Genomic DNA, 16,976 nt, shown 5'->3' with positions numbered 1-16,976 from the left:
CCACGTAAACAACAAAATGGGACACAAACAGGCGACACCTTCCAGAGACTCGTTTCAAAGGCCCGAACACATTGAACAGGGAAAAGTATGACGACTGTTGATGCCTGCTGGGTCAAACAATCTGGCGTGATGCATTACTTCTTTCACGGCTATCCGACTCTATCCTGTTCTATTAAAGCTGGCTTCTTTTCCAACTTAAACTATTCGCTGCAAATGAGGAGGTTTTGCAACATAGCAACAGAGCCCTTGTTTTCATACAGAGACTCAGAGCTTGTGGAAATGCAGGCCATCATCGCAAGATCTATAGCGTAAAAGTTGTTTTTCACACATCATGCACCAATGATGTTGACACATCTGTTATTATGAGACCACAAAAACAAAATGCAAATCTTGATTGGAACGCTTTTCAGCAAGTTTATAACCTTATAACAACTTGTAGCTGATTGTGAAATTCCTTTTAATGTTGCAAAATTGACCTTGAAATACAGCCATGGCATAACAGAGTGCCTCTCATGCGTAATACCCTCCTCGTGGTTACGTAAAGACAGGCACCAGCTGAGCTTACGTTCAATGGGTATCGTGCCCTCAAGTGACACCGCGGAAGCGAATGATGGGAGGAGACGGCGGTAGGCTGGCCGGTTTTCGGTTTCACCAGCGCGCACGTGACCGCAATGGCTGCTTCTCCGTTCCGTGCAGCGCATCATTCCTCTGCCGCCCAGTAAGCAGTGGCTACATCAGCTGAAGCCTCGGTTTTCCTGAGCAAAATTCATCCACGCCTTCTCCGTGCTTCATCCGAACGGCTCACCGGCTGCGAACAACGATATTCTGTAGCGAAATAAAACCTCAGGGGCTTGAACTTCCAGCAAGCAGCACGGCGGTAGGAGGAGTCAACAGGTATTGGCGCTCTCTGTTTACGTGAATATGCGATTGCTAGGCTGACAGGTAACCAAATTGCCGGACAACCAACTTCTGGCCATAAGCGCGAGATCCGGAGCGGAGAATAGACGCGTCTTTCCTCACTCAGATACGGTTTGCGAGTTAACTGTAAAGCTGTCCGATGAGTTTGATAGAGACCGCACACGGGGTTCATAATGACCGCGGTAATAAAACGCGATGCATTGTTCTCTCACCTTGAATGACGAGTGTTTCATTGAGAGCTTTTGCTGCACGTCTTTCATTGAAAGCGTCGGCACAGTGCTCTGACTAAAATGTCTCGGATAGGTTTCGGTCGGGAGCTTCAATGTTATATCCACATGCTGAGCATCAAGTGTACAATGTCATCATCTATTGAATGTCTTAAAATGGGTCAACAAACAAACGTGTCTGGATTAACTGCATTGTCACTTATAAACAGATTATTTGGGGATGAGTGTTTTCGGGTTAGTTGTGTTTCCCCTCTTAAATGGGAAGTTTCTAGACCATCTGTCTGCAATAGAAAGAGGAAAGGGTCGATATTTGCTTCCTCAAAGTGCTGCCACTTCATGTCCATGGTCTGCTGAGACACATGCCTCCGAGTTTGACATTTCTCTTTTTCTGCTCATGAAAGCATGTGCACACGCACAGTATCACCTCCTGCGGTTTTGTCTCAAACTTTCCATCAGGGCTCTCTCTCTCTCTAATGCTCTGTCATTCTAAAATAGCAGGAGGGGAACACAAAAGCTGACTGAATCAGGGCACTATCCATCTCCAATTCTGTCGTCGTTGCCATTTAGACATATTTTAGCAGCCACTCGCTGTTGGATATGAACTACTCGCTCTCTCTCTATTTCTCTGTTTTTCCTTTCTGTTATCCAGTGGATGGGTTTTGGCATATTCATTATTCATTTCAAATGTTCTGCAATAATGTCAACTGGTGGATGTGATGATTAGATGGAGAATATTACTAGGCCCTTCAACTAAAACTTTTGATTTGAATACAGTGTGAATATATTAAGACCAAACGATACTAACTGTAGTTTAGATGCGAGCTTTTAAAGGGATAGGGAAATTCTGGCATCATTTACTCGCCCTCTGTTCATTACAAACTTGTTGACTTTCTTTCTTCTGCAGAACACAAAGGAAGAATGTTTTGAAATGGTACCCGTTCAATTGCTTTCTTTTTGTGTCCATACTATAGTAGGGAATGGGGGCCAATGCTGTTCGGTTACCAACTTTCTTCAAAATATCTTCTATGGTGTTCTTTGGTAGAACAGATGTAATAAAGGTTTGAAATGACAAGGGTAAGTAAATGATGACAGAGTTTTCATTTTTGGGTGAACTGTCACTCTTCTGTGCTGCTCTGATTTATGGATGAAAGAGGAATAAGCCTAGGGATGCACTCGCCAATTCCGATACCAACACCGATGGCTTTCTGTATTTTTTGGTGTTGTGGCAATTTTCTAAGCACAACACACTGAATCTAATAACATTGCCTCAAAACACATCATGATAGAGACCATTTTATGTGCTTGTCACAAACTTTCAAAGCATACATTTCAGTTAGTTCTGTCAGGTACGTCACGTGAGGTATCGGTCTTTGGTATCTATCGGTGTATCTATATGTCTACACTGTATGAGTACGAGTACATGAGTTTGGTATCGGCCCCATACCGTTACTGGTATCGGCGCATCCCTACTTTTCATACAGCGAAGGGATTCTGGGTTGGCAGTCCAAAATCTTTATTTTGAAGTCCATTTCCAAATAAACTGATGCAAGATGTTGTCACACAAGAATGTTCCGCAGTAGAAAGTTTCTGGTTTGAAATATTGAGGGTGATTTAATGATGGCAGAATGTTGATTTTCATTGCTGAATTATCACTTCAAAGATGCATCAGTCATACCAGCCCTTGGTGCCTGGTGTATAAAATGGGCAATGGGCATACACTATTTTCCTTGCGTATATTGGGGTTTATAAAAGGAAATTTAGCATAAATATCTGCAAACCCTGCGGATGCTCTTGACTGTGCATACGCACACTACAACAATGAAATCTATATCTAATCTTAGAATGAAGTTTTATAGAGAGGCCTATGATCTTTAGACACATATAAAAGCCTTTGACCTCCATAAATAACCATCAAAATAATATCTGACCACAAAAGAGACTGTGATCTGTTGGCCAAATACACTAAGCGATACAGTAACACTGAAATGGCTAGTAAAGTTTAAAGGGTGTTTTGCTTGAGTCTTTTTATTGCTTTGCAGGAGTTTTCTTACACAATTCGTTTAAGTAGCACAGCTGATGTTTGTTTCTGCCAGGTATTTAGCCCTGTATGCAATGTACCACAGTGCTTTTGGCTTCTTTCTTCTTCTTGTCTTCTCTGTCTGCATTTCTTACCGTCTTTCATCTTCTTGGGACTCATTCAGGTAACTCTCCCTCTCACTGCCAAAAGAAGCAGCCAGGCGAGAATGTGGGCTCAGGCGCCCGGCAGTGTTAGAGCCTCATTAGACCTGCCACGCGCTTGTGCTCTAAATTGTTAAGCCGTGGAAAAGGTGAGAATAGATTTTGCGACTGAAGTGGATTTTTACTGGGATCACAGGGGTTGTGATTTCCCACCGTGTCACGTAAGGACACAGAAAATCGCTGACCTTTCTTTTAACGGGAAATTTTACCTGACTGTTTTCATAGTCTGCCTGACTTTCACTCTTTGTTGGGTAAACAGACAGCCTGTCTGCTAGCTCCCATTCTCTGTTTATGCTCATATGTGCTCTCTTGACACTTTGTGACATTTCTTGGCACAGGCTTGTCTAGACTCAGCGTTTTTAAGTTTGTGTACAATTTAATTTCTCTTATATATTTTTTTTGATGCCCACTAAACCTCCCGCTTTCCATAGTTTTCCAGCAAGCATCTTGCGTCTTCTGACAAGTGTCACCAAATGTCTCAGATCTCATTATGACTTTTTATAAATCCTACTTTACGTACAAGATTGTCCCGCGGTAAATTCATAAAAGATGTCCATCTGCCCATCCATTTGTATATTTGAACTAAAAGAGACCACCCAGGCTTCGCTCACATGCCTGAAATCTGCTAAAACATCTCCGCACTGAGACAAGACATTGATGACTAAAGCATTAGAAAGAGAAGCAGGAAGTGGGTGTGTTTATTTCCTGTCAGTCATAATTTCCTTTGTAAAACATGATTTTCAGCTAAGCAGTTTGTCTTTGTTTTGAAATCCGTCGCCTGGTGAGCAACGTCACATGCAGCTTTGGACAACCCAACATGAGGACACTCTCGATCAGAATGATATAAAAAGAGACATCCTCTCACATCCTGTGACTCATATGCTTTGTGTCTGATATATTTATACTGAAATGTAGCGTTTGTAAGGCACATTTGCAATAGGATTCGGCATGTTATCGATGTAGGCATACATTGTGAGCTCTGCAGCATGAGACAGATGGGTGAAGGTAAATTAAACAAGCCGGTCTGGTCTTCTCTCTTCACTATGAAAGTGTCTGTCATTATTTAAAGGCCAGTGTTAATGGGCTCTGTCTGCCTTGATGCCCCCCCAGCTGCAGAGAGAGAGAAAAAAGATTTAAGGAAATGTAATGTAGTTTACCATGCAATGTGGTTGAATGAGAGTTTTCTTGTTTCCTCTCGAAGTGTTTTGTCATTGAACACTATTGCTGGTGGTGATTTAGGTCCTTTTTGAGGTCTGCATGGATCAATGTCGCAAAAACACACAACAGTATTTCTCCACACATAGAGTACCTCAGAGATGGCGTATTTTGCAATGCAAATCCAGGAAGCAAGAAAGCATTTTAGCACTTCATTTTCCATCGCCCCAAACTCTATGGTTTTTTTTAATGGGTTTTGAATAATCGGCAGAAATCATATCTCTGTTTAACAAAATCGCTAAATATCTTTAATCTATGACATGAAAACACACCAGTTATAACCTGCTTGTGATTTTTAAAAATGTTTATTGGGTCTTACAAATGGCGGTTTCGAACAAGTTGCTAAAAGTGTCTAATTCCTTTTGCGGGGACGTTAGACGGCCTCGCTCATATAAATTTCACAAATAATATAACATGGCCACAGATTTCTAAAAACATTGATGGGGTTTCATTCATGCAGTAATTACTTACCATGGAATTTTTTTAATAAAGTTAAAAAAAGGTTTAATGGTATTGACGTTGATATAGACTGTTTCATCGGATTAACCAGTTAACTTCCGGTTTGTGTTTGGCTAGCATTTTATTTTATTTATGTTAATATTCATTTGTATTATTATTTGACTGTATAATTGTATAATAATAACTGTATTAAATAAACGCTTTGTTGAATGTTAATTGTAACATCTTACAGTTGAGCTTGGTATCAGAGTCTAAATTTAAAATATTGGAGAGACAAGTTTAGCCAAGTAACGGTTCTTCTCGGTTTCTTTTGATTGTAATCAGAAATAATCTACAGGCACTCTATTGTTTGTGAATGTGTACAGGAAGTTCAGTTGGGGTCACAAAAGAATGCATGCGCAGTAACGTTTGTTTATGTTGTTAAGATGAGACCGTCTATAGTGCGACTGTGGTTAAGTCTGTTATAGCCTCATGTTCGCGTTTTACTTCTGGCGATTGCATTTAGGCTTCAGAAATAGAAAATATTGTGTTAATCTGTAAAGATAATCATGGTAGACAAAACGTGTAAGTATCATAAACGTTTTTTAATCGCAGTGCTTATTTTTTGCGATCTTCCAAAAATCTATGGGAAAAATGCATAGGCTTTCGATCTAGGGATCCAGTGTGGCACTAACTTCTGGGTTAGATCTGAGTATGGGTGCTACCATTGCCAGATCTCTCTTGTAAAAGAGATCATTGATCTCAATGGGACTTCCTGGAAAAATAAAGGTTGATAAAAAAAGATGATGTCACATGAGGTACTCTGTTTCTTGCAATCTGTTATCTGTATCTATCTCGCTAATCCGTAAGGAATTTTAATGCAAGGAATTGAACAGTGTTTTGCATGGGCTCTACAGACCTCAACTGCATCAAATCAACAGGTGGGTGGCATATCTATGTCTAGCACACTGTTTAAAGAGTCATTGTTCATGAACATGGTTCTGCACGAATTTATGTGACTCGCATGATTACGCAAACCTTGCTGATACAGAGAACACTACGGCCGCAATACAAGCTAGTATAAACCGAATTTCTTTTTAGTCACGACTTTACAGCCCCATGAAAATGAAGGGAAGGTTGGGGGGCTAGGATTCAACGCTTTCCCAATGCGGGGCCCAGTGCGAGTTAGAAAATATGGGGCCCTACCTGGCTGGCACTTTTTCTGTCTTAATATCATAGCTCAGATTATTATTTAGAATATTTAAAACACTAAAATCAATTTAAGATTTAAAAAAAATCAATTATTGTTATAAACATTTTTTTAATTTATCCCTTGCCGCAGGGCACCCTAGAGGGCGGGGCCTGATGCGGCCGCACTAGTTGCACTAGCCAAAAGGACGGCCCTTCTAGGAGAATGAATAAAATGAGACAATGTGATATGTGGAGGCTGACAGGTCCAAGGAATGGAAACAATTCATGGAAAGTGACACACTTGTGAATAGTTTATGTGATTTTTCTAGGTGATTCGTCTGTCTGTCTTTGTGCATGGGCGAATTAAAAATTTCACGCTGGAGGTAAGCCATTAAGTATACGATTACTCAAAGACCTACCGCACTTTACGTTTGCGTAATCATATTGCCACACAGCTAATATGAATTCCAGATCTTGGGAGAGGAGTGCATCTTTCCAGGCTTAAAATTTCCAGTTGAAGACAGAATGAGAGAAAGGCAGACAAGTTGTTCAGGTGGTGTAGATGGATTGCATTATAGTTCAGAATGGATCGTCCGAAAATCTTATATCAAGTAAAAATAGTTAAAGTGAAAACTTGCAAAGTGATCCTGTGTTTGAAATTTGTTAGCATTGTTATATTTGTCCACTGAAGAAACGGCTGTGTGTAGATGTGGAAAACGTAGAAAATCTGTTGAAACAAGTCTGGTGGATCCACTGATCTTTGGAGGTCCATGACATTGGGCCTCCTCATATCTTCCCCACGAGTCTTTGAACCTTCGAAGGCTCCTCTCCTTGCTCAATACGCTCGTAAAAACACAGATAGTGTGTGTAAATCTGGAACAGAAGTGTCACTGTGCTGGTTCATTCGCTCTTGATTTATGGCTCCTAGTGCACGAAGGACACTGGTCCTCTAAGGTGTAACCAACCAGGGCAGACCTCTCCCATTATGATAAACTTGTCAAATGCTTAGCATTGTTCCTCCTTTGCATACCTTGTTAGTTTTTCTTAAAAGTACATTGGGTCCCAAGCTTGTTTACTGATATTAGCACATGCCAAATTTAAGATTGAAGCTAGAATCCGCTGAAACCTCAGAAATAGATGGCTTACAAAGTACAAGAATACATGACAGTTTGGTTTGAAAAGAGCCGACATGTTACATACCCACTTGGCTTATAGTCTCAGTGAAAAACAAATGACAGTCCCTGTTTTTTCATGAATTATTCCAGCGTTTATTGTAAATAGTTTATCAATGTGGGTCATTCTCTTTTTTAATTTTTTGTGTGCCCTCATAATTTTCAGTTCAAATCTGAAAATGCACTTCCGTCCTGTAATGACTATCTATCTTAAAGCAACACTCCACTTTTTTTTTTAAATAGGCTCATTCTCCAACTCCCCCACAGTTTATAAATTGAGTTTTACCGTTTTGGAATTTATTTAGCCAATCTCGTTGTCTGGTGATAGCACTTTTAGCATAGCATAGTTTAGCATAGATCATTTAATCCAACAAGATCAGTAGCATCGCATTCAAAAATAACCAAAGATTTTCAATATTTTTTCTATTTAAAACTTGAGTCTTCTGTACTTATATCATGTGCTAAGACCGGTTGAAAATGAGAAGCTGCGATTTTCTAGGCTGATATGATTAGGAACTATACTCCTATTCCAGCGTAATAATCAAGGAAGTTTGCTGCCGCAACATGGCCGCAGCAGGCACAGTGTGACAATTTTTTTTTTTTTAAATGACATAAAATAGACGGCTTGGGCGGAGCATGCGTCCCCTTCAACTCTCAGTCTGCTGCCAGTGCCATTTCAAAATTTACTTTTTAATTGGTTGAAGTGGAAACCACCAGATCGAAGCAAAGTCTAATTGTTGTGATTGGCAGATGTATAGAGATTTTTGGAAACTGAAGTGAAACATAAATAGATTTTTACAGATCCATGTTTTCAACTCCACTTTTCCAGGCTTACTTACCTAAAGTCAGTTTATAATTTGTTTAATTGGTTCTGTCTATTGCCTGAAGTAGTTTTTTGTCATCTTGTACCCTAGTGGATTATATCAAAGGATGTTTTATTGCTGTGGTGTTTTTCTAGTCTACTTTGGAAACGTTTGATCTTTGCTGCACTAGCATCACAAAAGTATTCTCTGGACACGTACGTCTCATTAAAAAAAGTATGAATATGTTTGAATTAGATAACAAAATACCACGCAAAGTGTTTTAAAAGAAAGCATAAGAATTTTCAAAATATCAAAATTAATGGAGAAGTATTTGGAAAATGTATGGTTATCTAGAACAGTGGTGTGAACCTGTGGACCGATGAATTTTGGCAGAAACTACTTAAAAACAAAATGTTTTAAACTTGCAAAATTCAGACACAACTTAGTTTGATATAAGCTATGAAATGCACAGTGACTTTTATGTCCAAAAGGGTACATACAATACAGGGACACTAAAAGCCTTGTTGGTCCATGACATTAACAGATCTTTTCATTTTGGCAGAACTTGTACATCTTGACCTCTTCAAACAATATATAAACTGAGGGAGATGTTTCCTTCTGAGAACAAGACTTGACAGGTGGCTGTGCAAGTGGCCATTCTAATGGACATCTTCTACGATGTGATGTATGATTCCTCTATTCTCCCCTTTTCATTAAGGGGTACACTACTGGGCTCTCAGACACTCTGCTGACCCTGAAAAGGGAGGCCATTTGGTGGATTACCATGACAATGAAGCAGAATTTCCTCATGGTGACTAGAATGGTGCCCATATGAGCTGTGAGAGTAATTCTCCTATCTAGGCTGTTTTTGTGCATTCGCCATTAATATGTCTGGTCTTGATGTACTAGGAATGTATTGAATAAAGCAAAAGGATGTGTTTTACTCAGTTTCATGTTGTTAGGACATCCTCGTGGTACTAAACGTCCCGGGTATTTATTATTCAGTTCTGTTTGACCTGATGGAATCAATGAAGGAAACACTGTGATGTTGATCAATGAAAGCCAAGTCGGATCATGCCTATCTAAGTTCCCGTTGTAAAGAAACATCTGCTTTAAGGGAATGTTAAACTCTTTTTAGAGCAACTGTTGCTTGTTGTCCACAGATTACCATAAGCGATCGTTTTCATTTGTCTAATAGTTTGTTAAAAGAGTTTGTTTTTGCATGGAGACCTATGGGAAAATGAATTTAAGAGTGTTTAAAATGTTTAAAAAACAATCTACAGACAAAGGGAAGAGTCAAACTTTTATCGATCGCATGGCACAGTTGTTGTAATTGCAGCCTAAATTGTATTGAACCATGAACATTGCTATGTCTTTGCATCTTTCACACATCCATAACTTAGGTGTAATCGAACATTTTAACACACCTCCCATGTGAACATGAACCTCTTGTAGAAAATGAATGCAGTTTGAAGTACAGTCTTCAGGAAGACTCATTATACTTCTACACCTGGTAAATAAAATCAACTTAATAGAACAGTGTGCTCACGTGAGGTCTGCTGATACCAGAGACACAGGATATCCTGTGGAGCAGGGTCTGGAACAGGAATTGCCGCCACACCACTGGCACCAGCGCAGGAAGTGGCTCTAAGGAGACGCCTGACTTCTTGGCAGCCATTTGAGAGGTGTTAAGTGCGCCAGTTGCTTCTGTTGTATCAGAGACTTCCCCCTTTTGGGGAAAGTGAGCTGCCTTTCCTCTGGAAGAATTTTTCCTTTCGTTGGAGATATTAATACGTGTGCATGTGTTTGAGGAATGTAGTTAATTCTTCGGTATATCTTAAATTGTTAATGTATTTTTCGATCTAAACAGTATATTGATTCAATACATTTATTAGTTGGTTGATCTTAATTGTAGTGTGTTTTATTATTGAAGTTAATTATTGTAATTGATGGATTGCATGATTGTGACTTGTATTTATTAGTTTTGCTTCTGAAACTGTTAGTTAACTCTTTATTTCAGGACTGAAAACGCTCTGGTTACTGAGATTACATCTGTTATTGACACCATGCCCAGCGAATGGCATCTATGCCGACATTGATAAATTGAAAACCACCTCCACAGAAAATATCAACGACTACTGCTCTAGACCCGCCCAGTGGTTTGCGCATGACAGAACCAGTGTCACGGAACCAGATAGAGGGAGCAAGCAATAAACAAACATGCCGTTAAATATAGCTAAATATTGTGCCACCCCTGGTTGTGGAAGAATACAGTCGCTGCATAACCTTCCTTCGGATTTCGATATTAGGAATGCATGGTTAAAGTTTATTTTAAAGACGTTCCAGCTCATGTGGGAAACATCTCTTTGAGTTGGTGGGCTCACCATTTGTGAATAATGGAGGCTTCTTTGACGTTTTTTCCCGTTTGGGAACAAAATAAACAAAGGTCTCCCGCTTGTTCATTTATCATGGAAACTCTTGTATCATCTGAGAGCTGCGATTGCAGTGATCTTTTGTCCGGTTTGGGATCACTGGTCTCAAATGCAGACGGCTATCACTAAACACAATACAAGTACAAACAATACCATCTACACGCAAAGCCTTAGCATCACATCTGGGAAATAAGTCAGTAAATTTAAGTAAAATCATCTCGTGCGAATGCTTCACATGAAAAACTGATGTCGGGAGATTATTTATAAATCACAGGAGGTCTTCAGATAATACTAATGCCGTGTGAAAACTGTGAATGGTGCTAATGTGTTACCTAACATTACGTCTCTAACCAAATTCACACAAGGCTCCAACTACGCAACTACTGCTATCCAATCAAAGCGGTGGGCGTTTACTTCCAAGTAAAATTGCCCATTAAAACTCCAAGTAAAAGTGCCCATTAAAGCGTTTGTAGAGCTGGCCTCAAAACTGTGGTAGAAAATAGCCTGTTACTTATTGATTTTGATGTTGATGTAAAAATCATGCAAACGTCATAAGTAGTCCTCTTATAACAGCAATTTTACGTGTCTAATACATGCATGGGAAATAAATAACACACCAAAGACAAAGAAAAACACGTGTTTGCACCATATTTCCCTTTAAACTTGTGTATATAACACAGTGTATATTTTTTACATTTAAGGATTCGGCTTAAAGGATTAAAGAATGGCCATGGAAAGAGAAAAATGGAAAGGTTGGCTCTTATTTTAAGTTCAAAGGAAAAGAAAGGATGAGTTGACATATTATCAACATTGTGTCACAGATGCTTAACTTGTATTGAAGCCTCATTGTGTGACGGGGGTGCTGGCCTCTACAGTAAGTGCACTGTGAAGTAAAAGAGCTGCTTAAAATTCTTCAATTCACGCTTTGTTTGTCACACTGTGCTTTTGACCTTCAGTGAGACTTTTAGCCATCTGCTCCTTGGTCATTCTGGCCTCCTGCGGCCTCTCTCTCTAGTGCTTATAAGATTAGGAAAACGCAAACTTGTTATAACTCAATGCAATACAAAAACTGCATTTGTGCAAAACAACATAGCCTCAAAATGTATCGTCAATGGGCATCCTGAATGCCTAAGATTGAATGTGGAATTTTTTTACGTAAAAAGATGTAGGTCAAAATAATTTTTGGATTTACCTATAGTTAATTCATCTTAATCTTACAGGAATTTGTAACTGTTTTATGAGGTGTCTGGTTCATACAATGTGAAAAGTACAAAAGTTAATTGGCATGAAAGCAAATCATACTAAAACTTGTATCTAAGACCGTTTAACCCTGTTTGAAAAAGATAACAAGTTGCCAAAAATTAAAATTGCATAACGTGTGATAAAATTGCATAACGTGTGATTTATAATCACGGTAGCCGGGTCATTTTGACCCAGGAACAGTACAAGAGTAACAAGGTGGGGGGGGGAAAGCAACAAAAAAATACATTGTTTTGGGAGAGGTTGTTATAGACTTTGTGAACAAAGTCACCACATTTCAGTCCAATCCAATAACATACTAGTTAGTATGTTTGGGTAAAATGTTTATTTTAGCCTACAATTAATCAGTTCGAAAAAGAAACACAAAACCAGTATTTACTGAAAGAAAACAAATTGACCAAACACAACAAGTGTGATTCTATGCAATTTTATACACAATTATTGAATAAATGAAAGCACTTCAAAACAAACTTTCTGGTTAAACGTTAAAGTAGGTTAGTCTGAACAACAATATTCACAAACAATGCTTTTTTCAGTCAAAGACTGAGGTACCTAAACTCAAATTGACTAGCCATATGATTAATCTGTTTGAAAAAGAAACATAAAACTAGTCCAAAATAAAAGAAAACAAGTCGATAAAAGATTGAATCCAATATTTGCTGATAATATTGCATAACAAGTGATTTATAAGCTATCTTATGTAGCCAGGAACACCACAAGTGTTATAGGGTTACATATGAATTCATACGAATTTACAACCTCTTAGAGTAGTTGATAATAGATTGGTTGTACGTTTTTTTATTTTTATTTAAACGTTTTTTTAAAACTTGTGTTAAAAAGTTGTATTTTCAACATAAAGCGCAACAGATATTGCATGATATTGAAGAAAAAAGCACTAACCTTCGAAATGATCCTATATATGATTATTTATTTGATACAATAACGCTTAAAGTTACCAAATCGGTGAAGAATACATTAAAATATATTTATAAACTGAAAATGATATAATCATCATCATACATGTTTCACATTCTGTTCTTCTTGCCCATGCACACTTGCATTAACATTTGAATGCTATTCTCGCTATGTACATTAACCTTAAACTTTCACTATTTGATAACATCGGTCATTGCAACAAACTAAAGCACAGCACATAGCCAGCATGCAAGACAATGCTTCTGAACCTAAGCTTTGGAAAAAATGACAACTCAAAGAAATGTCCGTGTATTGTCAGAATCTCCCATGTTATTATACGTTTGGAACATAAACAAAGGATCACATTAAATGGTTGCTAACGCCAGCAATTGCTAGGTGCAACTTGGAGCTAAATCCCAAACTGTTTACGAATGAAGCTTGATCAAATAAGAGTAAAGAGAGGATGGGGCGTTGAGATTATATAAGCAAATTTTAAACTGATAAATCAAAAACGTATGGAATGCTAAAAAGGAATTACAGTATCAGTACAGTTAAAAAGCTGTCTCTCTGTCTCCAACTGCAGAAAGCTCTCGCCACAGCACGGAAAATCCTTTACTTTTCGCCACAGTTTGGTGGGTCCTGATTTGTCTGCTTTTCTTGGCACACACCAAATCTCATGAAGTAACCCAGGGCTGGAGTGTGTGGTCTTCTAAATCACCTGTGTGTGTGTGTTTAGTGCGTAAGGAGATGGTGGAGATGGTGGTCTAGTGGGTTAAACCACTGAACTGGTAAATCAAAGGTTGCTGGTTCGATCCCAGCAGCCACCACCAGTGTGTCCCTGAGCAAGACACTTTACTCCATGTTGCTCCAGGGGGATTGTCCCTGTAATAAGTGCAGTGTAAGTCGCTTTGGATAAAAGCGTCTGCCAAATGACAAAAATGACTAAACGTAAGGGATTTGATGGCTTTGCTCTTTTGTCTTTTGTATTTGCATATTGTCCCCTCATGTCTGCATTGAGCATGTGTTTGACTGCGTTTGTTATCTGTGGTTGTGATTTGTTAGCGTCTAGGTAAATGATTTAGGAGGGTGTGTTTGTGTAAGAGAGTGAGTGAGAACGTGGTGGAGAAAAGTGGAGTATGTGTGGTCTGGACTGGCTTGTGCGTCTCAGTCTTGTAAAATAAACACTTGAGTCCACTATAGCTCAAGAGATTACGCTACATATTTGATTGCCGCAAAAACCCAGCTGGATGCATCGCATCATTTCCTTGACCTCATTCTGGCAAGATATCATTACCGTTTGTCAGTTTGTGTGTGAGTCAGATAATTGATATACTTGTCAATTGGTCAGAACAGAATCATGTGATGCTTGATGGTCGGTTCCTGTTTGTCATCAATAAATGTTAGGAGACTGTTGATTTGTCAGTAAGTAATGTTTATGTGGTTTGTCTCAGTATGTTACAAATGTAAGGGCTTCTTTTCTCCAGATCCTCTGTTGTAAACCCATCAATTGTTGCACTGTAATTCTATTTGACACGTCTGCTCCGTGCCTGCCAAATACTTTTATTCCCTGCCCTTCTTCTCCATGTTTTTAATGTGCAATTGAAGACAGATGGGCCTCAACATCTGTACAGTGTTGGCAGCACCGCTGTGTTTCTACAGCTGATAAATCGGTGAATTTGCCAGCGTCGAATGTCTCATGCTGAAATTTACTACCCAACGCTTAGCTCTGACCTGCAGCTGGACGCACTGTACCTGTGGACGATTCTTGCCAGGCTATTTGAGAATAAAAATATGCTTCCCCGTGCAGGCTCCTGTTGGGACTATCAAAGCAGTTCCCTCATCTGTCCAGCCGATCAGTCATCGCTGATCACTTCCTTTCATGATCACAGTGATGTTATGCGGTGACCTTTGCTTTGAATGTTTTTGGGTCAGGGTCTTTAGCCCCATGAAAATCTGCTTTTCTTACTCTAGCTGTTGGTTCAGATTGAGAGATTCAGGAATGCTTAAGAGAGCTTCAGAAGAAGGTTGTGTATGCACCCTGTGGAAAATGTCTTCTCTGAATAATAGTATTTTTATTTGCACAAAGGTAATACTCATGAAGATGAAATAAACTAGGAAATAAAGTGCTTGGAGTAGTTAAAAATAAGCCCCGAAGGGTGTGTATACAGAGTGCTTCGCCAAGTTACAGAACAAATCTGTCAATTCAGCCATAAAGAATGATTCTTAAAACCGAAAACCTTTTGGTTTCAGGCACATAGAGATGTAACAAAGCTAGTTCCACAGAACTAGAAAAATCCAGACAAGAAGGACAGGATCATGACAGTACCATGTAGTTTGTACTTGTTGTGTTCTGTGTGGAAACACGTGGCCATGGTTGTGACTTTGAGCCACGCGTTCTCCAGTTGCGAGTCTTGGTTTCTGCCCCCTTGTTTTCCCGTTAGCTTCCCATTAGTGTTTAATTCCCCTCACCTGCCCTGTGTAATTTTCCCTCATTAGTGTTCCCTCTTAAATCCCTAGTATTCTCTGTCCCGTGCCAGTTCGTCACATTACTATGTCATTGTTAATGTTCGTTCCCAGTCACTGTGAGTATTACTTTGTTCCAGTCCTGCCTTGCCTTGTCGTATTTGTTGACTTATTATTTGTATTATTTTTGGACTTTGTTTATTTTCCCCCCTCGTGGGAAGTATTTGTTTTGAGTTTCTGTTTTGTTTACCTGTTATCCCTTTCGCGGTTTCGAACCGGCCAACCAGCCAACAATGAACCCAGCAGGCAGCAGCTCTTCCCTGGCTAGGCGGGACTTCCGCCATGGTCCAGAAGGGCAACGGTCCTTTCCCTCCTCAGGGCGATATGGCCCTGGCCGAGTATACCCGGGCATCGGTGGCAAGTCAGGGCTTTCTTTCAGAAACTGTGATAAGTGCTTACTTTCTTGAGGGCCTTGTCAATCCTCCACCTCTGGGGGAACGGGAGATGACAATCCGGGTGTCCTTTCAGGAGCTGGTCAGCGTCCTCTCCTCCATTTGCCTTTGGGACTCCTCACGTTCCTGCCTGGCTACCATCCCGGAGGACTGGCTACCATCCCGGAGGACTGCGTCCAGGCCACCTTGACCCTGGGTGACTCTGTCCCACCCGCCTCAAGCTCCGCTGCTCCTGGCCCTCCTACCAGCCTCCGTGAAAGGTGTGGGAGAAGGGAGTCTTACTCCTGCAGCGCGGAGCTAGCCACGCCCCCCACCGCAACTGACCATTAGACCAGTGGTCCGCTCCAGAGGGAAGCCTTGCCTTGTCGTGTTAATGGACTAATCATTTATATTATTTTTGGAGTTTGTTTATTTTTCCCCCTAGTGGGAAGTATTTGTTTTGAGTTCCTGTTTTGTTTACCGTTTTTGCCCATTGCAGGTTTTTTGTTTAATAAAGTTTGTTTATTGCACCTTGTCTATCTGCATTGGGGTTCTTCTGCCATAACCATGACAAAAGTAAAAATAAACAATATTTCATAGTGTTAAATTACCAAACATGATCAAAGGCAACCAGTAAACGAGTAAGATTAACTTACTTTTGTGGAAAATTTGCATACAGTTTGTTACAGTAAATTATTCAAAAAAACTGAATGCAAAAAACTGACACAAAAAATTAAGTACTTTTAAAAAACGGTGTGCAAAACTTGCTCAAATTTACAAAAAAAGTTAAAGTAAATCCTTTAGCTGTTTGTATGCAAATGTATTTCCATGCTTCCAGGAAAAAAATGTGTGTTATTAGTAGACATGCACCAATACTAAATTTCTTAACCGATACCGATAGCCGATTGATAGAGATATCTACTGATTCTGAATATTAAATTCATATTTCTTTACCTGGCTGCTTGTACATTATATCTTACATAACATTCATTAAGTTAAGAAATATTAATTTAATCTTCAGAATTAGTAGATATCTTAATTCACACGTTTCATTAGTTCATTTTTACGAATGCAGACCTTCCGTGAGGAAAAGCCATTTACTTTCGGTTTTAAACGATATTCAAATGTCAGAAACAGGCAATTTGGTTTAATCATTTGTAAATATAATGTCATATATGTTATTAAAAGATTTAATTTGTCAAAAAAAAATGTGAAAATGATTTGCTGCATCCGGGTGACCCTGTGTTATTAGTTTGTAGAGGTTGTTATCTGG

The 16,976-nt window shown here is 39.4% G+C and overlaps 1 protein-coding gene across 2 annotated transcripts in view; it reads left to right on the top strand.

Annotated features, from left to right (window-relative positions):
* Window positions 1-642: 642 nt before the first annotated feature.
* The window catches only part of rarab (retinoic acid receptor, alpha b), a 90,403-nt gene continuing 74,069 nt past the window's right edge, over window positions 643-16,976 (top strand). Inside the window, exon 1 of one of the 2 annotated variants that reach the window (XM_056751751.1) lies at window positions 643-894. The gene's annotated coding sequence lies outside the window, so the exon portion shown is untranslated. The remainder of the gene's footprint in view (window positions 895-16,976) is intronic. The other variant, XM_056751752.1, reaches the window with a different exon arrangement.

This window comes from Triplophysa dalaica, chromosome 7 (genome assembly GCF_015846415.1).
Source record: "Triplophysa dalaica isolate WHDGS20190420 chromosome 7, ASM1584641v1, whole genome shotgun sequence".
Classification (NCBI taxonomy): domain Eukaryota; kingdom Metazoa; phylum Chordata; class Actinopteri; order Cypriniformes; family Nemacheilidae; genus Triplophysa; species Triplophysa dalaica.
Note: the sequence above shows the minus strand (reverse complement) of the source record. Positions and strands in the feature narration are given on the sequence as shown.